The 26,661-nt window shown below is 34.9% G+C and overlaps 1 protein-coding gene across 1 annotated transcript in view; it reads left to right on the top strand.

Moving 5' to 3' along the window:
• Positions 1-435: 435 nt before the first annotated feature.
• LOC123310652 (rho GTPase-activating protein gacJ) overlaps positions 436-26,661 on the top strand; it is a 77,442-nt gene continuing 51,216 nt past the window's right edge. Inside the window, exon 1 of the mRNA XM_044894202.1 lies at positions 436-709. The gene's annotated coding sequence lies outside the window, so the exon portion shown is untranslated. The remainder of the gene's footprint in view (positions 710-26,661) is intronic.

The raw sequence follows: 26,661 nt of genomic DNA, 5'->3' as shown, positions 1-26,661 counted from the left end.
ACTTTAATGAAATTGTCTTATGCATGGTGGTATAAAATACTGAACGTACCATATCAAATAAGAAATAAGTATCATCTTATTGTCTTATTGATGAACTTCTTGATTGAAAACAGCTCAATATTGCCGCTAGTTATGACTTGATGGACCGCAGCAAGTGGAGGTAGATTTGTAGGTCAGCAAAGAATCCCTGGTGGTAGTGCAACAGAGAGTGAAAAAGAGTCACTAAAAATCTTGCAGTGGACGGTATAGTCTAAGCCAATTACCCTCTACGAGCAACTTATTATTGGTTTTAATTACACAAAATTAGATCTCCACCGTAGATAGGACAGAGGCGCTCGGTAGCTCCCTTTCTAATGGATCAGTTCAATTGGAATCGGACTGAGGGGACTTACTATGCACTATTATCAGCGTAAAAAGAGGCAGTCATCAAATTAACACCAGAGTGGAGACTCCTTCCGAACAGAAAACTTGCTTTCAACGGGCGGTCGTATGCGCGTGGATAGCGTGATCTACAGCTAGTTCAGTCAGTCACTGTATCGCCTTGGCGTAGGTAACACTCCGTCCGATTTTGTACCGACCTAGTGCGCTACGTGTGCAGATCAGCTGTTAGCAACTCAGTGATTCAGTCAGGGGAATACACCGCAAATTGTGCCATATTTGGATTTAAACTCACATGGATCAGGATTACGCTTTCCCAATCGAAATCGAGGTAAGATAATGCGAAAATTTAATAATAAGCCTCCTGAATGAACCCATTGAGATTGGAGTTTGAAGGTTGAAAAATCCGCACCTCGATACGTACCTCGTTAATCAATGGCATGTAGGCGTAATCGTGGAATAATCGTTGCAGAAATGAATCTTGGTGGAATGTAGGCCCGGTAGAGCCGGTTTGCGGTGCCTAAAAGTATCGAAATTCCTGTTTTAGAATAACACGGACTCTGCTGTTGCCAGGCTAGTAGAGTTGCCTTGATTATGCTCTGCTATCCTGCTGTGCACGTTGGTTACTCTTTGGAAGAGCTACTTGGCACGCCTGATCGCTAACTTGTTTATAAACAGTTCACACCTACGTTATAATGTCGGATTGGTTGCCTTCAATTATTCTAGCTGATGAATGGTTTCTCTTTTGTTATCAATGGTTTCATTTCGGCTGATCTTTCGGTATTTTGGAGAAATGCCTGAACCATCTGTTTCATCCTGGTTGACACAGTGGAAGAAAATATCCGGACAAAGATCAACTTGACTCCAGATACGTAATTGTGCCACATCTTTGATCAATAGCCTGAATAACGAACTGAGTCAATTGAAAAGTAGAAATTACCACGTGAGAGCGATATTAGAAATATCGAATAATTTTCAGTTATTCCTAAATTTCAGCTTAATTTTGGCATATATCACTATAAAAATTTTTGCAATATACAGGGTGAAATTGCCGATTTTCGGTCTATTTTTCTGATCACAAGGCCAATTTGTGATTAAGGACAGCGTTTTTCGACCATATTATCACCCCTATAGAGGGGGTTTATTCTGAGTGATAAAAATCATGTAGAAAAAACAATTGCTTTAATTAACATTTCCTTAGGTTATCGATTAACTACTTGAAATAATTTCAATTAGGGGAGATAAAACAATAATCTTAGTTCATGTAATTTAAAATCGATATCCTTTTTCACAAACTGGCCCTGTGATTAGAAAAAAAGTTCGAAAATCGGAAACTTTAGGTATTTTAATGAAATTCTAATTATTTTGGAAACGGTACATTTTTGTTGAACTAATGTTGGTGTCATTCGATAATATTTGGTCTACTCTATCGTGGTGTGACGTTTGATTCACTAGTTTTGAGACACCCTGTATGAAGAATTGAATCACTGAATTCATCCCGCCGCTATTTTTATCGAAATATGTTGAAAAAAACCCGTCGAAAAATGATTGTGAAGACAAGTTTTATGGACACTAAAGTTCACTTTTTTTTCTCATAAAAAACCATTTAAATTGAAAAAAAAGAGGCGGGATGACATCAAGAGGTCCTTCAACTTCAATTAAAAAAAATCGAGGCGTCACGTAAAAAACTAAAAGCGACAAATACAAGCACTAATGAGTGCTGTTTTTGAATGAAGATTCTTGAAGTTTTAAGTGGAAAAATAAATGGTTTGCCTGAAGCCTGAAGGAATTAAAATTGGATCACTATTCTCAATTAAATCAGCGCAAAATAGGAATATTCACAAATTGTCGTCAATCTGTTCAAGTTCCGCGATGATTGCAAAAACTCTACTACTTTTATTTATTTACGTTATCTAGGAAAGATAATTCAGGAGTAAGCTAACAATTTTTATATTTGAGTACTAGGACGATTCTAAAATGAAGTGGTTCAGTTATTCGCTCGAAATTGAATCATTGCGGTTGTAAAAATTTTTTTTAACAAGGAAGCGCTCTTTTGAACCCTGTTGAATGTTAAATCATGTTACTATTAGTTGATATTGAAGTGAAATAAAATAATACGTTGCTGAATACCGAGCTGAATACACAGCATAGATATTCACGTCCTTGAAAACTCGGTTAAAGATGAAGTGCACAACTTAGTTATTTCTTACAGATTTATACGCAGTAATTCATAAATACGAATTGTGAGCGAATTCTCTAGCTAAAAATAAGGATAGCTTATCGTCGAGTTCGTCATATATCATATACGATAGAAAAATACTCGGAAAAATACGATAATTTTAATTTTTTTTTGATGAACTGATTAGATCATCGGTATGAAATTTGGCAGTTATAATAACCCTGTTAGAACAGTCTTAATAAAATTTTTCAACCCCTTGCTTTTGCATCAAAACTTTTCAATATTTTGTTGTTGAACTAGCAAACCCGCTTGTTATCCAAAACTAGGATAGAACAACAATTTTCATTGAGATAAAATTTTTTTCTGAAATTAACCAGAAAGCATGGTGTATGGTTTTGCTAGCTTAACGTAAATCTAGCAGAACCCACTTAAAAAGACCCATATTTTGTATAATTTCTGCAGTGGGGCTCAAAAGAAAGCCAAAAATAATTATGATGTGGTCAAATACAAACATTCGATTAACTTCTGGGATCTGTTAGCTGAACGTTGAGCTAATATAACCTACGATTTATCCAAAATTTCAGAGTAAAAGCAACTTTTTCACTACCTACCTATTGTGTTATAAATTTGCCTCAAATTGTGAACTGTGGTTTGGCTAGCTTGGGGTTGAAAATTTGTGAGTCGATGAATAAATTGACCAAATAACTATGGGTTGTTCAAAATTTCCTAATGACCTCTTTCCATCATTAGGTAAAGTCTTTATCTCCATTAATGAACTCTCTGATTCAACTCAACTTCCACACGTTACCCCTTTCCTTTGTTTCTATAGATACAATCGATATCAAGACTAAACAAATCGAAGATTGCACAATTTTTTTCGAACAAAGCCGAGACACGATTCATTGGAAGAAAAGACGTCTTTAGGTCTGGAGATTAGTAATTCATCAACAAAGAATCATGTTCAACAGATAAATTGCTTCCTATCAGGAAGATACTGTTATGTTCTATTTTCATAGCAAGCGCCAGTAGAGGTATTTCAGTACGGATAACAGTAATACAGCTATAAATCAACCTGAAAACGGGCCTTAAAGTTAGATCGTCGTAAAAGTAACTGCAATATAAACAGGACAAACTATATTCTGCAGACGTACGTAACATTTATGAATAGTGATCAAATTTGATGTCCCACATTGACGAATTGAACAACATCATTTGACCGTCATTTTCAATTTCAGAAATTCAGTTCTCGAATTCGGCAGAAATTGCATCGGAATTTACAACAAAATAAAAATGTACTCATATGTTACCATTTTCTAGAAATATATCAGAAGAGTAATAGACTTTGAAAGTATAACTAAAGAGTACGCTTCTAGTATTCAGCTTTTGTGCAGATCGGCTCCCGTGGGTATGTTGATGTATTTTCTTACGGCCTTTGACTTATTTGGCATTAACATTAATAATAATAATAGAGTCTTTATTTGGGGAAAAAAAACAAAAATGCACTTGAGGCGAAGTCTAGCATGAGCTACTCCACTCAACCCCTGACAAGTTACAAAAAAAAAATGAAAAAAAAATAAAGAACAAAAATGAAAAAACAAAAACAAAAAAATTAAAAATTACAGAAAAATTAAAAATTACGAAATATACAATGAACTGAAAATGAACATGTGCACCAGAAAAAAGAAAAAGAAAGAAAAACAACGCTTTGAAATTAGGCTGAGAACGTAGGATTGAATCAGTCTTTTCTGTGTTAAAATCTTGACTTTGGTATCTCGAACTCTCTGATAGGTACCAGATCTATTGTATTTTCCTGACTCTACAATTAGGACAAGCTGTTTCTATAAATTGAAATGTTGTGCATACAGGGTGTCCGTAAACAAATGCGAAAGACTAAGGGAGATGATTCCTAGATGAAAATAAGCAGGGGTAGTTCCTATAATTTTCTTTCGAAATCGACCTCCCTTCCATGATGCATCCTTTGGAATACGATGACGAGTTGACAGTTTTTAATTTTTTTTTACGGGTTCCAAAAAACACTGACAGCGGGTTTCATAAAACTTTGATTGTCCGATCAACGATTTGACAGTTACTCGATTTCTAAAACGAAATCACTGAAACATTTTCATTTCTGAATATATCGAAGAAGTAGCAATTGATAATAATTTAATGGACGTAGGAACATCTTAATTTGATGCGAGAATGATAATCTGAATGATCATGACTGAATTATCGATTAAAAACAAATTGACGTCTATTCGTCAATCAAGCGTTGATTCCCCGATCAAGCTTTATGAAACCCGGGCTTAGTCATTAAACTATACATAATATGAAGCACTAAGTAGATGTTACTCACACAATTTCTTAAGATCTCATAACTTTATTATTAGGGGTTCAAAATAACAACCCCTTATGATTTTCCTTCGAAAATTGTTTTCGTGGTATAGATTCTCCGAGAGATTCTCGAAAAACAAAAGTCTCTTGTTGTTTCCCATTCAATTCTGGATAAAAAAAGTCCCTTGCAAAATTTCGATACAGTCGATACTTTTCTCGGAATAAATAAAAACTTACAAGCAGTTCTGATCACTGTTCATTCCATTTCTTCGTATAAGTCATTCATCATAGAATGACTACCCCCCGCTAAAATACATGCATCAACTCTCTGCTTCGTATACTGCTTGTAAGTTTTCATTCATTCCGAGAAAAGTATCAACTGCATCGAAATTTTGCATGAGACTTTTTTTCTTCAAAACTGAATGGGAAACAATAAGAGAATTTTATTTTTCGAAAATCTATCCACCGAAAACAATTTTTGAAGGAAAATCATAAGGCGTTTTTATTTTCAACCCCTAATAATAAAGTTATGAGATCTAAAAAAATTGTGTGAGTAACATATCCACTTAGTGCTTCATATTATGTATACATATTATGTATAGTTTTATGACTTAGTGTTTTTCAGAACCCGTAAAAAAAATTAAAAACTGTCAAATCGTCATCGCCTTCCAAAGGCTGTATCTTATTGGAAGTGAGGTCGATTTCGAAAAAAACTCATAGGAACTACCCCTGCTTATTTTCATCGAGGAATCATCTCGCTAAGTTCTTCCCTTTTGTTCACAGACAGCCTGTATATTTCAACAGACAACTCTGATAAACTGAGACTCAACACCGATTTTCCCAGCCGTATATAATTAAATCAGAATCTAGATTATTTTAAGATGCTTCTTTATGGCTGCTCATCCACGTCCACAATACAAATGAGGAAAAGTTCTAGGCACTAAAGATTAAAGTTGCCTTTACCACGCGCGAAACATCGAAACAAAATGTGAAAGTTAATAAGGAATATTTCAAGACCATCCTCAACTTCTGAGACAAGCATATTTTCATGAACCCAGACCGATCTATTACAACAATTCCACTACAATTAGCAAGGCTATCATTCGGAATGAACGTGGAGAAAATTGAAATGAATCCGAATCGTCTTTGTTCTATTTATGTAGGGACTGTACAATCGCCCATTAATCCATCGCAGTCTCGTTCACAGAGCTCACTTTGATATTCGTCCACGGCTTCGTTTGGGTGCATGCACAGTAGCAGCAGCTTAACGATTGAGCGGTAGGAATGCCGCTCTTGTAGTATTACTAACTTTACTACCACGTTCGAGTTTGACAGCCTGGAAGTTTGTCCGGACTGAATTGTTTTCACTGCTTCTCAGGATCATCTCTGCGTAAAACGAGGAACTTCATTAAAGAAGATCTGCCATACTTTATGATATTTAAGTCATATTTATATTGTGAAGAATTTGTGCATTTCTATGAAAGGAACTAAGACAATGGACGAGTTCAGGAACGTTTTGCCAACCTTGTGAATCATAGAAAAAACTCTTTCAATGGAAACGTATTTTTCTCAATTATATTTGTGCCCTTCGTTTTCTTTCATCATTTTACAATCCTCGGAATGTCTTCGGCTCTCAACAAGGTTGGCAAATGTTCCTGAACTTGTCCATTGACAGGCCATGTGATCTCCATTTGCCAATCTCTCTCAGATCACGGAAAGTCGGCATAAAGTGAGGCATACCTTTGGATGATTACTCTAATAGAGGCTTTATACAACAAGTACTAAGAATTAAGGCCTAAGAAAGAATAAACAATCTAATGGGCATATATGGCAATCACCTGAGCGCCTACATACATGTTCATTTATGTGTGTGGTTTATCAATCCTTACACGTGGTGCAATGTATTTTTCTATCGGATAGGGAAACAACCGTCAAGATAATCGAAACGGAAAATCCACATCCTTCGTCTTTCCGTACAGTTACCTCATTCTCTCATCTTAGGAATGAATAGCGTGTTGTTTAATATCATTGGTTATTCCTAGAACAGCTTGAAACTCGATATACCAAATTTGAGTGGGTATTATTGCTGCCGCAATCAATTGTGTACAATATTTTACGTGACTTCTATGGTATCCTGCATCTTGATTTTCAAGTATAGGTGTATTCTTACGGTCCTGTGGAAGAATCGCTTCTTGTTTTATTGGTAGTATATGACGAAAAATGAATGAATTTGATGATGAGAAATCTTACTGTGCCATTCAAATCAATCTGAGCGAGGAAAGTCAACACATATATACTGGGTGAGTCTTTGACTCGTACAAATATTTCAACAGTAGATTCTTGAGGTCAAAATAAACACTTTTTTCAGTTACCATTTTTTCCAAATCGGTTCTGTTTAAAAAATACAGGGTGGGCAAAATTCGTTCTCTACTAAGGGGATCTCGAGAACTATAAGAGCTAGGAGAAAACGGATGACACATTTCCGAACTTTTTTTCAGAGAAACAAAGAATGGTAAAAACCTTAGCCTTCTACTTTTCTTTGTTTTTGATTTATTAGCGAAAAATGAGATTTTGACGATTTCGAAAAGTTCTCATAACTTTTTTGTCTATGAAGTTACAGATCTGAAATTTGAATATTCTTAGGCACTTTCACTTTCACTTCTACTTTCACGTAGAATCTACTGACAAAAGATTATTTTCCAATTCAAAAATAACAAATTCAATGAAAGTTTGCATTTGAAACCTAATGATTTAAAATGAAGAAAAAATTGAGCTTTTCAGTCGATTCTACGTGAAAAAGTTCCTAAGAAGATTCAAGTATCGGATATGTAACTTGAAAGACAAAAAAATTATGAGAACTTTTCGAAATCGTGAAAATCTCATTTTTTGCTAATAAGTCAACAACGAAGAATAGTAGGAGGATACAGTTTTCACCATTCTTTGTTTTTCTGAAAAAGAGCTCGAAAAGTGTCATCCGTTTTCTTCTAGCTCTTATAGTTCTCGAGATCCTCTCAGTAGACAACGAATTCTCGAGTAATTTGAAATTAAAAAGTATCTGTGAAATTTGAAAAATTGGGTCCTCTGGCTGAATACAACTCTGTTTTAAAGAGTTTTAAAGATCCACAGATGTGAAGTTTCACATATTAAGCTAGTTCTTCTGAAGGTAATTTTGTTTTTTCAGCTTTTTATGAAAACATAAAATGGCAATATCTTTTTATCAGGGCCGAATAGGAGAAAATGGTATAAGGATTTCTTCTGGACTCAAGAATCTGCTGTTAAAATATTTGTACTAGTCAAAGACTCACCCTGTATACAAAGTGAAAACGAAATGAAGTTCGGCAGAGCCGAATCAAATAAAAACGCAAGAAACTTTTAGCAAGAAATAACGAGAGATTTCGAATTGAATCAAGGTAGGATCAAAAATGATTTTTCTGTTGCTTTTTCTACCCCTTGCAATTATAGGGGAAAACTTTCATTTCTGTCACTTCTCTGGTTTTGTAAAAGCTCTGTATATAAGCAGGGGTTGCTCAAAAAAAATCATACCACAGACCCAAACTATTTTTTGACAAGAAACCAGTTATCAACTATTCAATGAATTTACACTCTGTATATCATATTTACATTTCTTGGAATATTGGTGCCAGGATGGAAAAGTTTCGAAATTCCAATGAAGATTTCAGCGATAATTCTCACGTTGGCGCCAGGCAATCAAAGTGGAAATCGAATTTATTGCTCGAAAGGAATTATTGCATATTTATGCAAATGAATTCATATGGAATCTCAAGATGGAGGCATACATTTGTGGATAAATCCTCATTATAGCTTCCGTACTGATCTTAAACGGTTTTATTTTCGTGAACAAATCTTTAATTATTCAATCGATGCATTTGGGATGTCTGAAATGTGTTTTTAATTCTAATCTTCCATTTTCTCAACGATGATATCTATAAATAGCTTAGTTTTATGTTTTAAATGGTGTTATATGTGTGTTGACGAAAATCATTAACCATCCATCTTGAAATGAACAACATTTTATGCCTTCGGAATTATTAATTAATTGTCAAATTATGCAATCCTTCACCAAATAGCCAGTTGCAAGATGACAATAAGTATGTCAAACTGTCGTGGTCAAAACGCCAACTTCTGCAGTTAATCTTGCCATCACAATATCGCAATGAGATGCAGACATAGCAAAACGTTCCTAATCGAAGAATCACGTGATCGTGCTCATCGGAAATTGCAATGCTGTAATTTACGGTCAGAAGCCGACAAGATTCAAGTTGGTAGCCAATATTGAAAGAGTAATAGTTGCAATCTTGGCAGCGATCGATACAGGGTTGCCAAGTGAGAGGGACTCGCGATAAAAGTAACTGTTCGTCGAGGGAAAATCGGGAAAGTTTCAGGGTTGCTTTGGAATTTTTGGTCGGTTTACTCTACCGCCCAATACATTGATGTATCGTAAAGCATTTCATTTTTACTGACCCTACACTGTCGGGCTGTTCTGAAAGAGTGGTCAACAGTACCGTTTTTACCTTATCTGGCCCGATACAGCATTTTTTCAAATAACGCCATACACTTATTCAGATTATGAATACCCCCCTCTCCTCCAACTTTTATGTGTATTGTGTAGAAGAAAAAGTTCCATTATTATAACTATTTGTGAAAAATAAACATTTTTACGTGCATTCTATGAAATCGGTGGTTTCACCTATAATTTTAAGGGGTAGAAAAAGCTGTCCCTGAAATTTGTTGCGCAAGAAACTTGTCTCCTTATTGATATACCATTGGAAAATCAACTTGATGGCTTGATCAAGTTTGAACATACATGGTGTCTGTAAACAAATGCGAAGGACTTTGGGATATGATTCTCGATGAAAATAAGCAGGGGTAGTTCCTTTGAATTTTTTTCGAAATCGACCTCCCTTTCAAGATACAGCCTTTGGAAGGCGATGACGAGTTGACAGCTTTTGATTTTTTTTACCGGTTCTAAAAAACACTAAGTCATAAAACTATACATAATATGAAGCACTAAGTAGATGTTACTCCCACCAATTTTTTAGATTTCATAACTTTATTATTAGGGTTTGAAAATAACAACCCCGTATGATTTTCCTTCAAAAATTGTTTTCGTGGGATAAATTTTCGAAATATAAAATTCTCTTATGGTTTCCCATTCAATTCTGGAAAAAAACGTATCTTGCAAAATTTTGCATACAATCGATACTTTTCTCGGAATAAATAAAAACTTACTACCTATAGCTTTATGAACCCATAAAAAAAATTAAAACTGTCAACACGTAATCGCATTCCAAGGGCTGTCTGTATCTTGGAAGAGAGGTCTATTTCGAAAAAAATGTGCAGGAACTACTCCTGATCATTTTCATCAAGAAATCATCGCACTAAGTTTGGCTTTCGTGTAATTTCTTGCTAAAAGTAGATAACTTTTGAAGAAATGAAATTTATCAGGTTTATCTAAGCAGGGGCTGCTTAGATACACTATTTTTGACAAGGAATGGTCCTTTCAATTTTTTCGCAACTCTCTTTTCAGAATCGACTCGGTTTAAAAGATATCTCACAAACGGTTTCTATAGAATCAAATGAAATTCGGAATAACGTTTTTTATTTAATGAATCTATTTAATGAATCTTATCGAATACAAGATATGACTTCTTCCAGTTTTCTCCTTATGACCATTAAGTACCATAAAAATACCAAAAATTCATAGAACCCAATTCTTGAAACTAAATTTTAAGCTATCTAATGAATATTTGAATGTTTTGTAAAATAAACAAACATGTACCTATTCTTCATATTTCTCGTAGTTTGATGTTCAAAAATTAAAAGTATGCGGTGATATTGTCAAAATTGGGTACTTTGGCTGAATACAACTCTGTTTAAAAGATTCACAGATGTTTAGTGTCATAGATTTAGTTTGTTATTCTGAAGGGAATTTTGTTTCTCCAGGTGTGGCATAGCTCATTATGAAAACTTAAAATGGCTATAACTTTTTATCAGGCCCAAATCGAAAAAATGTTTCTTTTGACCTCAAAAACTAATGAACTACTTGGTTCAATTTTAACCATATTCATAAACAATATGACTCTGTTCTGAACCATTGTCAACAATGAAGATTTTCAGTCATATGTTTCATTTCCCAGTCCCGTACTTGAAAAAATTTATTGAATCGTATTGAACTTGAGGGCATTGTAACCACTTCATTTTGAATATTTTAAATGGGCGAATGTTGGTGAAATGCTCCATTTTGATGTGATAACACTCAACAAGCTCGTTACTGTTTCAATGAAAAAATACAAACCACGCCTTGAAAAAGGTCACGGCTGTAATAGAAGTCCGCTGCTATGTAAAACTGGCACTCTATCGTTTGTATGAACTCCTGAGTACGACAAGACACAGGAAAAACGTCGTACTGTTGTTAATTTCTAACAGAAATTCGCCCATTTAAGTGGACTGGATGTCTGAATAGGAACTTGGGAGCTTTTCAAGTTTGCATCGTGGATTTCCGACCTGGCAAGCCTGGATGGCTCTCAACAGACACGTCTGTTTTCAGCGAGACGCTGCCGTTGCTAAAACTCAATGCTAATGGATCGTCTCGATCCGGAATTTGCTGCAATTTTGGCATCTGTGACATTCTGCGAATACACGCGCGTCTGACTTGGCCATTGTTCTTGAGCCAAGGCCATCTTCCGCACGTTGTTGAGATAATTAATTCCGCACTGCTAGGCTCACTTCGTTGACATTCACTTTCTTTCCGATTCATCTGTTTCTGGTGCTCCACGCTTTCAGCTGATCACTCGTATAGCCGATCATTTTCGATGGTTGGTTGAATGTCAATGTTGTTTGTTATCGTTGGGGAGCCTACTATGCTAAATCGGGATTTACTCGAGCGTCGTGGAGACCTAGTGAAGATTAGATGGTAAAAAGAAAAAAAGGTTCTATGACATATGCACTTTCAGCGGTGGGGAAAGCGTTTGCAGGTTCTCAAAGATGTAAAAAAAAATCGTCAGTTGACTCGAGCGCGTCAGATTAAGATACTGTATATGCCCTACGTGTCCCTGATAATGAATTCATGTTAATCTGACAGTTTGCGTGGTGGGGATGGCCGTACGGAAGAGTTGAAAATGCTAAAACAAAATTGTTTCGAGCGCGTCAGATTTTTAGAGGATATGTTAATTTGACTCAAAGGAAGCTACTTTTCAAGGGACTGACAACGCGGAAGTGACGCAAGGTCACAACGGAAAAAATATCGTTACTTGTACAGGGTGGGCAAATTTCGATGTTTTTGCACTACAGCTTTTAAACCAGTGAAGATAGACGAAATCTGATACCCCATTCTCGTTTTTTTTTTCTGAGAAACTAATAAGACTAGTAGTCATTTTTGAAATCAGTAAAAATTGAGCTTTCAAAAAATTGCACAGAAATCTAGTGTTCCCATTTAAAAAACATAATTTTGTCTCATAGCTTCGTAATAAAAAATCCTTCTGAAAAGGCAAGCACGCCACTGGATTCTACTTACAAAAGTGTCTGTATAATGTTTTAATTTCAGAGCTCTATCATCAGTATTAGCGGAGATATAAATTTATTTCGAAATCGCCATTTTTCCAATTTTCGCTTATAACTCGAAAACAAAAGAAGGTGGCCAAAAATGACTACTAGTCTTATTAGTTTGTCAGAAAACGAGAACAAGAATGGGGTATCAGATTTTGTCTATCTCCACTGGTTTGAAAGCTGTAGTGCAAAAACATCGAAATTTGCCCACCCTGTACATACTCGAGCGTATCAGATTTTCATACAGATGGTTAGTCTCGGTGTCAGAAATGTTGACCCATTAATCCGTCACGAATCAGGCGGGGATTTTTTAATCTGACAGTTTGAAGTTTATGACAAGGCATTTTTCTGAAATATCTCCCTTCCTGTACCTCTAATTGTTTCTTTATTCATTATGAAAGTTGTAGATAATGAAATTCTATACAACTTTTGCCTGAAGGAATTTTACATACACTTAACCGTTTTCGAGTTAGAGGGCGATAAGGGCGAGGAGCTTAGCCACACATGCGAAAGGCCAAGGTCAATGTAGAAACCCAGTCGTACGTAGAGTGAAATTGATAAAATCTGTTTCATATCAATAATCTATGGTCATAAAAGATGAATTTGCTTTTTTTCTTGTGAATTATTGGGAGAATTTATCTTCTGTGGCCATAGATTATTGAAATGAAACAGATTTTATTAATTTTACTTTACGTACGACATAAATTCTTAAAATTCTAAATAACTCAGGAATTATTCATTTTAGGAGTATTTACATGTAACAACACTATCATTATTTTTCTTCACAGAACCCAACGCAATCATAAAAAATTAGGGTTCTAATTTGAAAAACGAAAGTTATGGGCAAATCTTTATCCCCATTTTTGACGCATTTGTAACACCCTGTGGCAAGTTTTTCGAAATTCAGAAAATGTACAATATTCCCGACTTCAAAAATGTGAAAACGGTTTGTGATTAAGGTATTTAAAATAGGAATATCGAACATAATAATACTGAATACGCATATCTCCTTTTTTTTTCAATTTTTCCTCAATATTTTGAAAACCATTTGGACAAATGCAACGATTTGAACAGAAATATATTCAGAATTGAATATTCTAACATATCAGGAAAGAAAAAGTAAAAAAAAAATTTCTGGAAAAATTTACTTCCATTTCCTGTATAACTGAAAGTGAAGAATATTTTAGCTCGGGGTCCAAGTCATCTCCCTTTATACAAGGTCTTTCACGAGGAACCTCACCCATATTTATACGGGAAACTACTGAACGTATTTTCATGAAATTCAGCACTTATAAGTATTTCACGATGCTGATGAAATCTAAAATATTTTCAAGGCATGAGCACCTCCGGTTTTTCCGGAAATGACGTCAACTTCCGTTTTTCAAATTAGAACACCATTTTTTTATTGCAGAAATAGATTCCTTAGAAAATTTCAAGTTATTTTGATGTAACATTTTTCAGTTTTGGTTGGAAAATTCTCTCTGAGCGGGAAAAATTCGAAAAAAAATCGAAAATAGAGCTCCGCTGAAACAAGAATAACTTCGAGGTTTTTGGATGGAAAATTTTCATTTTTGGGATTTTTCAAGATGTAAGATTGATGTATCCACTTTGAAAATCGAAATCGCGATTCATGATACAGGGGGTGAAAAAATCGCTTTCAAAGTTAGGGATGACAAAATCGTGAAAAATCAATTTTTTCAAATAAGAACCCCATTTTTTTATGGCAGATATTGAATCTACGTTAAAAAATAATGTGAGTGTATGCATCACACCCTTGCCCTAAAATGGATATTTTCTTACTTATTCACAAAAAACTGTTTTTCGTCTTGAATTTTCAGCTATTTCTTTTCCCTTCACGCCAAAACGATGAAATTTTCAGGAACTGTTATTTGAACCCTGCTGTAGATTTTTCACCCCTTCTTGAAACCGACTTCAAGTTACTATTAGGAGAACCATGGCAAACTCTCGCAGTTATAACTATGCTAACACCCTGTGGCAAGTTTTTCGAAATTCAGAAAATGTACAATATTCCCGACTTCAAAAATGTGAAAACGGTTTGTGATTAAGGTATTTAAAATAGGAATATCGAACATAATAATACTGAATACGCATATCTCCTTTTTTTTTCAATTTTTCCTCAATATTTTGAAAACCATTTGGACAAATGCAACGATTTGAACAGAAATATATTCAGAATTGAATATTCTAACATATCAGGAAAGAAAAAGTAAAAAAAAAATTTCTGGAAAAATTTACTTCCATTTCCTGTATAACTGAAAGTGAAGAATATTTTAGCTCGGGGTCCAAGTCATCTCCCTTTATACAAGGTCTTTCACGAGGAACCTCACCCATATTTATACGGGAAACTACTGAACGTATTTTCATGAAATTCAGCACTTATAAGTATTTCACGATGCTGATGAAATCTAAAATATTTTCAAGGCATGAGCACCTCCGGTTTTTCCGGAAATGACGTCAACTTCCGTTTTTCAAATTAGAACACCATTTTTTTATTGCAGAAATAGATTCCTTAGAAAATTTCAAGTTATTTTGATGTAACATTTTTCAGTTTTGGTTGGAAAATTCTCTCTGAGCGGGAAAAATTCGAAAAAAAATCGAAAATAGAGCTCCGCTGAAACAAGAATAACTTCGAGGTTTTTGGATGGAAAATTTTCATTTTTGGGATTTTTCAAGATGTAAGATTGATGTATCCACTTTGAAAATCGAAATCGCGATTCATGATACAGGGGGTGAAAAAATCGCTTTCAAAGTTAGGGATGACAAAATCGTGAAAAATCAATTTTTTCAAATAAGAACCCCATTTTTTTATGGCAGATATTGAATCTACGTTAAAAAATAATGTGAGTGTATGCATCACACCCTTGCCCTAAAATGGATATTTTCTTACTTATTCACAAAAAACTGTTTTTCGTCTTGAATTTTCAGCTATTTCTTTTCCCTTCACGCCAAAACGATGAAATTTTCAGGAACTGTTATTTGAACCCTGCTGTAGATTTTTCACCCCTTCTTGAAACCGACTTCAAGTTACTATTAGGAGAACCATGGCAAACTCTCGCAGTTATAACTATGCTCAAAGTTTTGACCGTTAATTTCTAGACATTTATTTATACGTCTCAGGAATGCTTCGTGCGTTGCTCTTCTTATTTCATCGGGAGGAAGAGATCTGCAAAAGTGTTTGAAAACCAAATTGAGTTTCAAAACTATGAATCTAAAAATCTAAACAAACCTGAACGCATTTCTGACTCGTTCTATGCAGTCCTCTTTATCAGTCAGGGGAGTTGAGTGGACAATATTTTTTATCCTACCCCAAACATAATAGTCTAAAGGAGTTAAATCGGGAGAACGTGGTGGCCAAAGATGTGGACCATTGTTCGCCAACCATCGAGGTTTCCGATACAAATTCGAATCAAAATTCGCCATCTATTTAGGAACAACCTGTAACTTTTTTCTCTTGCATATTAGGGTAGTAAAATCTAAAACATAGTTTAAGTAACAGTTCCTGAAAATTTCATCTTTTTGGCGTGAAGGGAAAAGAAATAGCTGAAAATTCAAGACGAAAAACAGTTCTTTGTGAATAACTCAGAAAATATCCACTTTAGGGCAAGGGTGTGATGCATACACTCACATTATTTTTTAACGTAGATTCAATATCTGCCATAAAAAAATGGGGTTCTAATTTGAAAAAATTGATTTTTCATGATTTTGTCATCCCTAACTTTGAAAGCGATTTTTTCACCCCCTGTATAATGAATCGCGATTTCGATTTTCAAAGTGGATACATCAATCTTACATCATGAAAAATCCCAAAAATGAAAATTTTCCATCCAAAAACCTCGAAGTTATTCTTGTTTCAGCGGAGCTCTATTTTCGATTTTTTTTTCGAATTTTCCCGCTCAGAGAGAATTTTCCAACCAAAACTGAAAAATGTTACATCAAAATAACTTGAAATTTTCTAAGGAATCTATTTCTGCAATAAAAAAATGGTGTTCTAATTTGAAAAACGGAAGTTGACGTCATTTCCGGAAAAACCGGAGGTGCTCATGCCTTGAAAATATTTTAGATTTCATCAGCATCGTGAAATACTTATAAGTGCTGAATTTCATGAAAATACGTTCAGTAGTTTCCCGTATAAATATGGGTGAGGTTCCTCGTGAAAGACCCTGTATATAATCTGACACGAGTAAATCCAGAATTTCCCTCTTGGGCTCCCCAGCTATTAGTACTGGACCAAACTGGTTTACAACAAAAAACAATAAAAAGAATTATCATTTTTGGATCGATAATTCGCCATATTATCAGGGTTTTATCGATGGTATTAATTTTCCGCATGGAAGGACAACTGATGATCATTGAGTAGGTATCTCATTCAGGAAATCTATTGATCGAATGAGATTATCCAACGTGACAAAAGCAGAAATCCGAACATGATTGGCAGTCGTTTTGTAAATCGCGCTGAGTGTTGCTATTCGGATAAACAATGAACCGGAAATTTTCAACCGTACTATATCGGGTAATGTAACCTTTATCTTTCAATTGGTGGGTGTATCATTATGCAAGCTGCATTACTGTCACAAAGACTTATCTCTCTTTTCTGAGAGGCTTGGGCTGGAGTGGATTTCCCCTCCTAACGAAATTGACAGTCATGCGGACCGTCAATTGTGTTGGCTTGGAGGCTGTTCTTCCCCCTCATGATGACATGTATTTTGCGGTCAGGCCAAGGGATTGCCGTTAGCATTTCCCCATGAAATATGGAATGAGAGATTGGTATGATTTTCTCTTCAACCTATCATGAGTACAAGATCTCTATTCATTCAGCCTACAATAGAAACCTGGGAGGATATTATACAGGGTGTCTAGAAATTAAGGCTACAATATGTTTTTATAGATTTCTATCGACATATTTTGAAAAACCGTCGAAAAATGATTGTGCAAACACTAAAGCTCAACTTTTTTTTTCTCATGAAAAACCAACTCAGTTGGAAAAAAAGAGATATCAAGACGTCCTTCAACTTCAACTTAAAAAAAGATCAAGGCTTTATTTACCAAATTGAAAGCGTAAATAAAGAACTAGTAAATGCTTTTTTGAATGGAGATTCTTGAGGTATTACTTCCCCTTAAGTCCAATTTACTAACTCGAATAACTGGTGAAAGTAAACTGCTCCACAAGAGTTAGGGATATCGTATTCAATCTTTTTTAAAAGTATGTAATCTTCGAGAAAATCGCTGTAAAATCATTTAAAACTCAATAACAACTTGAATCGATCCAATAAAAATCAGTATGAGATATTTCGTCCATCTGAGCGCCCTTTTTCTGAAGTTTGCTTCTTTGCATATGCTTCATGAATGTTGTTATTTTGAAATGAAGTCAGTTTATCAACGGCTTCGATTTGAAACGAGTTTGCTGAAAATGCCAAGGCGTAATTTAACAAACGCTGAGGCTAATAGGGTTATCGGAATGCTATACAGGGTGGCCTAACTCAGGTTGTTGTAGCGGAAAAGCTCCAAGTCAGCCGAAGTGTGATATCTCGACTTTGGAATAGGTTCAGGGAGACAGTTTCCGTGTTGGAAAGACCAAGGCTTGGTGGGCGACGAAAAACAACACCTGCTCAGGATCGTTTCATCACCGTTTCGGCGAGAAGAAACCCTACATCTACGTGTAGAATGCTACGGAATACTCTTCAAAATGCAGATGGGGTCCAAGTTTCCATCGAAACCATCAGACGACGTTTGAGAGAGGTGAATCTAGGTTCTAGACGTCCATTAAGAGGAGTTCCATTAGCACGTGACCATAAGCGTCAAAGACTGGAATGGACAAGGCAACATATCAATTGGAACGATCAATGGCGTAGTGTCTTTTTCACTGATGAATCCAGATATGGACGATTTTCAGATTCTCGAAGAATAAGGTTATGGACAATCCCACGCAAACCCCGTAATCGTCGCTATGTCCAAGAAGTCCATCCATTCCGAGGGGGTAGTGTTATGATATGGGTCGGGATATGTTTCAACGGACGCACAGATCTACACATTTGTCCTGGGAATATGACCGCCTTACATTATAGGGAGCATGTCATTGACAATGTTGTGCCAAATTTTCACGCTGCTATTGGTGAAACTTTCAATTTCCAGACGAAAACGCTAGACCGCACCGTACAGCCACAGTTGAGAATGCGCGCGAGGAGCTTGGCATTCCACATTTACCAATACCTCCGTACTCACCAGATTTGAATTGCATAGAACATGCATGGGATATGCTCCAAAGAAGATTAGATAATCATCAAACTACCCCAGAATCCTTATAAATAATCTGAACCAAATTCCTCAAGAAATGTTCAACAACCTCGTGTGTATTATGCAAAGAAGATGTCAAGTTGTTTTTGATGCCCGTGGAGGCCATACATTGTATTGATATTCTTAAAATGCTTGAATTCTCTGGAAATAAAATTTCGTTATTTTACTCGATTTTTCTTAACCACCCTGTATACGCTGCAGACCTACAGGCTAAAATTAATTTGCAACTTGAAATCATATTAATACGAATTTTCATCACAAAAATCTTATTTCAACTACAACATTTTTTTGCAATTTGAGTCAATATCCCTAACTCATGTGGAGCAGTTTATTTGGAGAACTTCCTGAGACTCATTCATTAGTTAAACATTAGTTAATCTTCCTTATAACTTTACCCATTGTCTATTCTACACTCTACACCAATTCCACGATCCAAGTTCTGTCAATTGAGCCTAACATAACCACCCAATACGTCATCACTCTTCCAATGGGCTTTAAACTGAATTGACCCCTTTCTGTATCTTCTTGATCCCAATAAACAGTCACAGACCAATCAAACAGTTCGAAATTGGTGTTTTCAGATATTTGAAGTTTTTTTTTATGATTTCAATCAGATCGGCATTTTTTCGCGAAGAATAAAGTTCAAATCGGCAATGACGAAATATCGATCGTGTGTAAACGGCGCGATTTGAGAACTGACCCTGGCTGCTGTTGAAGTGATTGAGTATTCACAGTCACGCCAAGAAATTATACTGAAACCTTGATCTTATCCGTACGGTGAAACGATTTATGCCTAATAACCCTACGAAACGCCATGGAGGAGTGAAAAATTTCACTAGATTGTAGTGGGCATTCCTAGTCACAATGGTAAATTTCATTATCAGAAAATGGAGTTAACTGTCACGATATCCCTCACAATGGATGGGTTTTTGCTCTTCAACCGACCGTTTCATTCTGAAAAAGTGTCTTGTTAGGCTGAGTCCACAGTTCGCCGTTGAATCAAACATAGTCCATTCAAGAATGATTGACATCTTGGGTGGCTATGAAAAATTGAATTTAAGTTGGTAATAGCCCATAAGTTAAGATTTTGTGTTGCGGAATTCAGGTTGGTATTATAAATGAACATTGATCTATTATAAGTGGATCTATGCACTGAACCACTGACTGACGATAATTTGAATTGTGTACTGCTGTTTATGTCCTTAGTTCATTCGTACAAATTAGAAACATTATTCTATCAATTCTGAATGCAGATTAATATGCTCTGAATTCTAATATTTCTCCTTTTCAAATGCTTTTTTAGGGTATATTTATTTATTCCAGTTCTCTGATTAAAACTACAGAAATTGTTGCAGCTCTTTTATGATCAGATATTGAGCTGCGTCTGGAGTTGCAAGTCCTACTGGAATGTCAATCATTCTTGAATGGACTATACTGTATAGTCCATTCCAGAATGTCAATCATTCTTGAATGGACTATACTGTATAGTCCATTCCAGAATGATTGACATCCCCATAGGCCTCGAAAGTCCAGACGCAGATCAATATCTGGTCACAAAAGATCTTCAATAATTTCTGTAGTTTCATTCACAGAAGTGGAGTATATAAATATAACTTAGAATGTATTTGAAAAGAAGAAATATTCAAATTGTTAGCATATTAATCAGCATTCAAAATTGGTACAATTATATTTCCAATTTGTTCTATTAAATTAAGGACATAAACAGCAGTAAAAATCCAAATATCTTCATTCAGTGCTTAGATTCACATATAATAGGTCTTATATAGATCAGTGTTTATTCTCAATACCAACTTGAAATTCGCAACAAAAAATCTCAACTTATGGGATAAGTTAATTAAATTCGATTTTCCATAACCAACCGAGATGTCAAATCATTTTTGAATGGACTATATGAGGATAAAAGACACCTTTCTCAAGTTCGTTTAGATAGTAGGGGATGTGAAATACTCGACAAAAATTTAGGATATCACAAATTTTCTATAGAATCTTGATTTTTTTTTCAATTACATTTTTAATTACCTAACCTATGGATTATAAACATGTCTTTGATTCATCGTGAAGCAAGTTTCAACCAAGTTTTAACATTTCTGGTCCATAACTGTCAGAAATGTACATTTTAATGATTAACCTAAGTACTCTTCAATTTGCTATTCAGTCTACTCCGTTAAGATTTAATGCTTCATTAAAATTTTAATCCTACATATGCCCTTCAAAACTTAGTTTCAAATTTTAATGCTTCATTGAATTGTGATGTCATTACAAAGACAGTTATGTGGCCATAACTTTTGCCACAGATTGAGCAGGATGTTCTCAACAACTTGGTGGAAAGCATACAGAAAATATGCCAAGCAATTATGTAATTCAATATCCTCAGATTTCACGAGCAGGTTAGACCCGTTTGCACCAGTACCCCTTAAAAGAAGTACTCAACTAAGCGTCGTTTGAAGTTAATGGGCACTTAAACTTATTCCCAGTTGCATGACTGGTTTACCAGGATCTTAAGTGAGGGGCCCTTAAGTTTTTCTATCTAGTTATATGTCAGTTTTTCGTTTGGGTACAACTTCATCCTAGTCCAATAAAGCCATTTCATTGGCTGGCCGTTTGCCGATGATTGTTGTCATTTCATTAACCTAACTTGACTGTCCTGTCAGTCAGTTTTCAAGTAATTATATTATTATCAAAGAGTAAGAACTCTCTGTTACTGAATTAACATTATTATTGATAATGATAAGGATTGTCGAATAGAAGGTACCTAAGTTTATACTATGCAACATTTAATGTTGAAGAGGAACGTGAAGAAAATGTCCTTGTTAGTACAAAAGCCAAAAGAAAGGGCTTGGTATTCAGTAATGAATTCATTCAATTCTCAAAATCCATCAAAAATAGGAAGTTCTGTAGCCAGTTCTACAAATTATTTTAGGTTAGAATCCCGCCCTCAAATGTATAAGCATAAGCGGTCATTACAGGAGCACTTAAATTTAAGGTTAGCTTAAGCCATTTAAATGTCAGTTAACAGCTGGTGCAACGTAATTCGAGTCAAGGATTCTTTTTAAGGGAAACTTAACAATAAGTGTTTTTGGTTTAAACGGGTCTTAAGCGGACCACAGACGGGCAACTTAGTTGACAACTATGTTGTCAACGATGTTGTCAACACTTGACAACCAGGTTGGGCCGGTTGGTGGTTGATATATAGTTGTCAACTAAGTTGCTCGTCTGTGGGCCGCTTTAGTTTCTTAAATGAAAGCCTGATTTAAACAAGACCCAAATCTAATAAAAATTGAATGGATTTGAAGAGAATCGTCGTATCGTGTTCCACTGAGACACCCAGTATAAAATTCAAAGTATTTCACCGTCTCGTACGTATGTACGATGTAATATGATTTTTTTTGAGCTCTGCACTTCTGATATTCATTCTCGGCCTATTCAGAGTTATAAGGAAAACTTTTTCACCGAATGTGATAATACGAAATTGCATGAAACAAACTGGAGCATATTTTGAATTTAAATTGGCGTGTTCTATTGTATTCCTGGAATTAATGATGAGCTAAACTGAAGGTTGCGGTCTTTTCCATTCAGTATCTGACTAAGGAAACCAAGGTCATACGCAACTCGGTTGGTGGCTTGTGCCTGATTATGGCATTGAATGCATGTATCGACCTGTTTGAACTTGACCTTCTAGTAAGCGTATCATAGTTTGGAGGGGTATTCGAATTGAAAGCAGTTTTGTATATCGCAAGATAAAGGTATGATTCGTTTTGTTTGTTTTTGCCGACATGGAACTGTTGATATTGAAGTTATTTCTGTTGATATGGAACTCTGAGTGAGTTTTCTTCAATTCTGCTTCAAGTTGACATCAATTTCATTATTTGTTTTATCTTTGTGTGTTTTCACAGGACTTCCAATGAGTTTTCCTAAGATCCCTAGATTTTGCACCTCTTTTTGAGGAGTTATTTGATTTTGAATCTTCGCAAAAGAATACATATTATTATGTGTTGTTCTATTTTGCGAAATTTTTACTTGTACCTCTTTCTTTTTCATTTTTATAATTATTTCTATTTTTTTTTACAGGTAAATGTCTGAAATATCCAGAGTACAGAAAATATTTCACCAAATACATCGGGGTAAGCTATTACCATGATTCGAATAAAATATTGTCCAATGTTTTGCATACGAGAAAGTTGAATAAATACACACGTATGATGTTCAATATAATCCTATGTATTTGCATGTTTGATTTCACTTCATAATGTAATCGTGACATTGAGTATTCTTATATTCCATTCATATTCGATTTAATTAGCACTATCCTTATTTTTTTTACAAATTTCATTCTATGCATTCAGAATTTCACCCTTTCATAAAACTAATTTGTTGAACGCTTATTACATTCACAGTTAATTGATTGGATGAATAATACTCCCATAAGAAAATAAATTATTATAGTTATTAGATTTACGTAAAGGAAATTAATGCTTCACTGAAGTGATTCTTGCTCGTAGAATATATTTATTATTACGCAAATATTGGGAAACAGGTTGCCACACTACAACAGGAAACAGGTTTAATTACGTGAAAACATTAATCAGAAATAATGAATAATGATAGCTCGTCTGATGAATTATTTCTACTGTTCGGTTCTGGGATTATTCCCAAGCTGTGTTCCTATCGATCTCTAGGAAAATGGATTGTATTTGAATTGTTTTTCCCTACTTGAGTTGATATTATAAACCAAATTCCAGGAAAGTCCTACAGAAAAGATTATGAACATCTTCAACAGTTTTAGCCATATGTCCTAGATGGAGCGACATACACATTAAGGCATATAATATACAGGGTGTGTAGCCGAAATTGCAGGAGGCCACACTTCTTGAAATAATTAGCTGGTTTTGCACGCAGAATTGACTGAAATATAGAAAAATTTTAATTTGAGAATCGATTTATCCAATTTAATGATCTTCTCATAAACACCCTGTACTGTTTCTGTTCAAACAGCAAACAGTGTTATGATACTACATGATGGCAAGATTATAAACGATAAAAAAGTCTTAAAGAAAAACTACCCCAGCAAACATATTCGAAAAAGTATGACCTTCAAGTCCCAAGTTCGAGTACCTATTAGACGTGTCTGGAGAACTGTACAGGGTGGGCAAAATTCGTTGTCTACTGAGGGGATCTCGAGAACTATAGCAGCTAGAAGTAAACGGATGACACATTCTTTAGCTCTTTTTTCATGACTAATCCAAATCTGAAAACAGAATCATCATTTTTAGATTTCGAGTTATAAACAAAAATTGAGATTTTGACGATTCCGAAAAGTTCTCATATTTTTTTTATAATTGAAGTTACAGATCTGAAACTTGAACCTTCTCAGGCACTTTTCTTCGTAGAATCTACAGACAAAAAGATTTTTTCCAATTCAAAAATAACAAATTCAATAAAAGTTTGCATTTAAAAAAATTTAAAAGTTCACCTAATGATTCGAAATGAAAAATTATTCTTAGCTCGTCAGTGAATTCTACGTAAAAAAGTGCCCGTAGTAGGTTCAAGTTTCAGATTTGTAACTTCAAAGACAAAAAAGTTATGAGAACTTTACGAAATTGTCAAACTTAAAAAAGAAATATCGTAGGAGGCTGCGGTTTTCACCATTCTTTGTTTCTCCGAAAAAGAGCTCGGAAATGTGTCATCCGTTTTCTTCTAGCTGCTATAGTTCTCGAGATCCTCTCAGTAGATAACGAATTTTGCCCACCCTGTACATATTTGAAATCTGAAAATTTGGATTACAATATTGTTCGAAATTCTCTCCTGAGCTAAAATGTTTTACGAGCTTCAGCACCATTCTGATATGATTGAGTATTCAATGTTGAATACATTTCTGTTGAAACTATTGTGTTCATTCAAATAGTTTTCAAAATATCGAAAAAAAAAATGAAAAGAGGGAGATTCTTATGCGTATTCAGTAGTATTATGTTTGTTATGCCCATTCTAAATCTTAAGCAAAAACGGTTTTCACATTTTTGAAGTCGATGAACGTGGAAATATTGTACATTTCCTTTATTTTGATAAACTTTTCACAGGCTGTTCCAAATGCTCTGTCAAAAATAATAAAGAAAAATAAAATAAATATTATTTGAAATTTTTGTTTCATTCATTCCAATTCCGTATTAAGCGTTTTTTTTTTTCGAATAACGAATTCAGTCTTGTGGATTATTGGGAAAATTTATCTTCTATGACCATAGATTATTGACATGAAGCAGATTCCATTAATTTGACTCTACTTATGACATAAATTCAGAAAATCCCAAATTCAGGACTTATTCAAACTCAGGAATTATTCATGTTAGGAGCATTAACGTGTTAGAACACCATCATCATTTTTTCTTCGCAGAATCCAACGCAATCATGAAAAATTAGGGTTCTAATTTGAAAAAATTATGGGCAAATCTTGATCCCAATTTTTGACACAACATTTGGAACACCCTCTGCTTTTCAGAATTCAGGAAATGTACAATATTAACACATTCTTCGACTTCAAAAATGTGAAAACGGTTTGTGCTTAAGATATTTAGAATAGGAATATCGGACATAATACTGAATACTCATATCTCCCTTTTTTTCAGTTTTTTTTCGATATTTTGAAAACTATTTGAATGAATACAATGATTTCAATAGAAATATATTCATTCACTCATTTCGTATCAGAAACGAAAAAATTCTTTTTGAAAAAATTTATTTTCACTCCTTGTATAACCGGAAGTGTTCAGGCTCCAAAGATATTTTTGCTCTGTAGAGAATACCATATCATAATCCCAATTTTCGGTTTTCAAATATGTCCAGTTCTCCAGAAACGACTAGGCACTCGAACTTGGTACACCCTGGTTCAAGAGAAAAGTTTGAAGTCGGTTTAAGATTTGGACACTACAAAGATGTTCTTCGTTTTTGTTCCATTTTCCATTTTGTATTGGTGACACCTCTACATCTTGCAGCTTTTTTCAAGAAATACCATTCCCATGCACTGTTCATCTCTTCTCAAAGAATCTGTATGGAGATCATTCTAATATTCATTGTATGTTACTGAACGCAGTCTGCTTGTCTGTAAAAATTAACCTTGAGCAATTGTTATAATGTCATAATCACTCGTCGAGGACGTGGTCATGAATAATACATCTGCCTAGTGATTATCGTGAACTGTCCGCAACAAGTGGAAATTGAGGAAGATGTAAATACTACGTAAATTACGATTGATTATTTTCAGGGTATGTAATGGAAACAGTCTGATATGTACGTGAGTGAGAACATGAATCATTTGTAGCTTCACTTGAACGCTCATGTCAAACATGTTATCGAGCAATTTGAAAATGTAATATACAGTCTGGACGTTGTGAGTGTAAATGAGAATTATCCTGAAGCTGGAGAATAATAAAATCTACCCTGAAATACGAAATTTTGTTGAGTTTCCTCTGCTGAAATTCAGAATGTACCAAGTTCGAGCTAAATATTTTTCAATGAAAATTAATTTCCTGAATTCTTTTCATTATTTTTTATTTCCTGGTATTATCAAATATTGAATTCTGTTCGAACTGTCTTATTACTCCGTATAGACTGCAAAATAGCAAAAGGAAATTAAAAAACCAATGCTTAATACTCTTCATTATCAATGTCTTTGGTATGCGACCGTGAAAAATTGGACTTCAAGCTTCAAAAGAGGTAAATTTTCCTTTGAAGATGATGACCGATCGGGAAGGCCAGTTTCTGTGTCAGTCTCCGAAAATATCGATGCAGTTCATGACATGATTTTATCAGACCGTCGAATTGGGCTAAAACGGATATCTTAAGCACCGAATATTTCATACGAACGCGTTCATCATATATTTCGC

This window comes from Coccinella septempunctata, chromosome 1, assembly GCF_907165205.1.
Source record: "Coccinella septempunctata chromosome 1, icCocSept1.1, whole genome shotgun sequence".
Taxonomy (NCBI): Eukaryota; Metazoa; Arthropoda; class Insecta; order Coleoptera; family Coccinellidae; genus Coccinella; species Coccinella septempunctata.
This window is presented reverse-complemented; position numbering and strand designations above follow the sequence as displayed.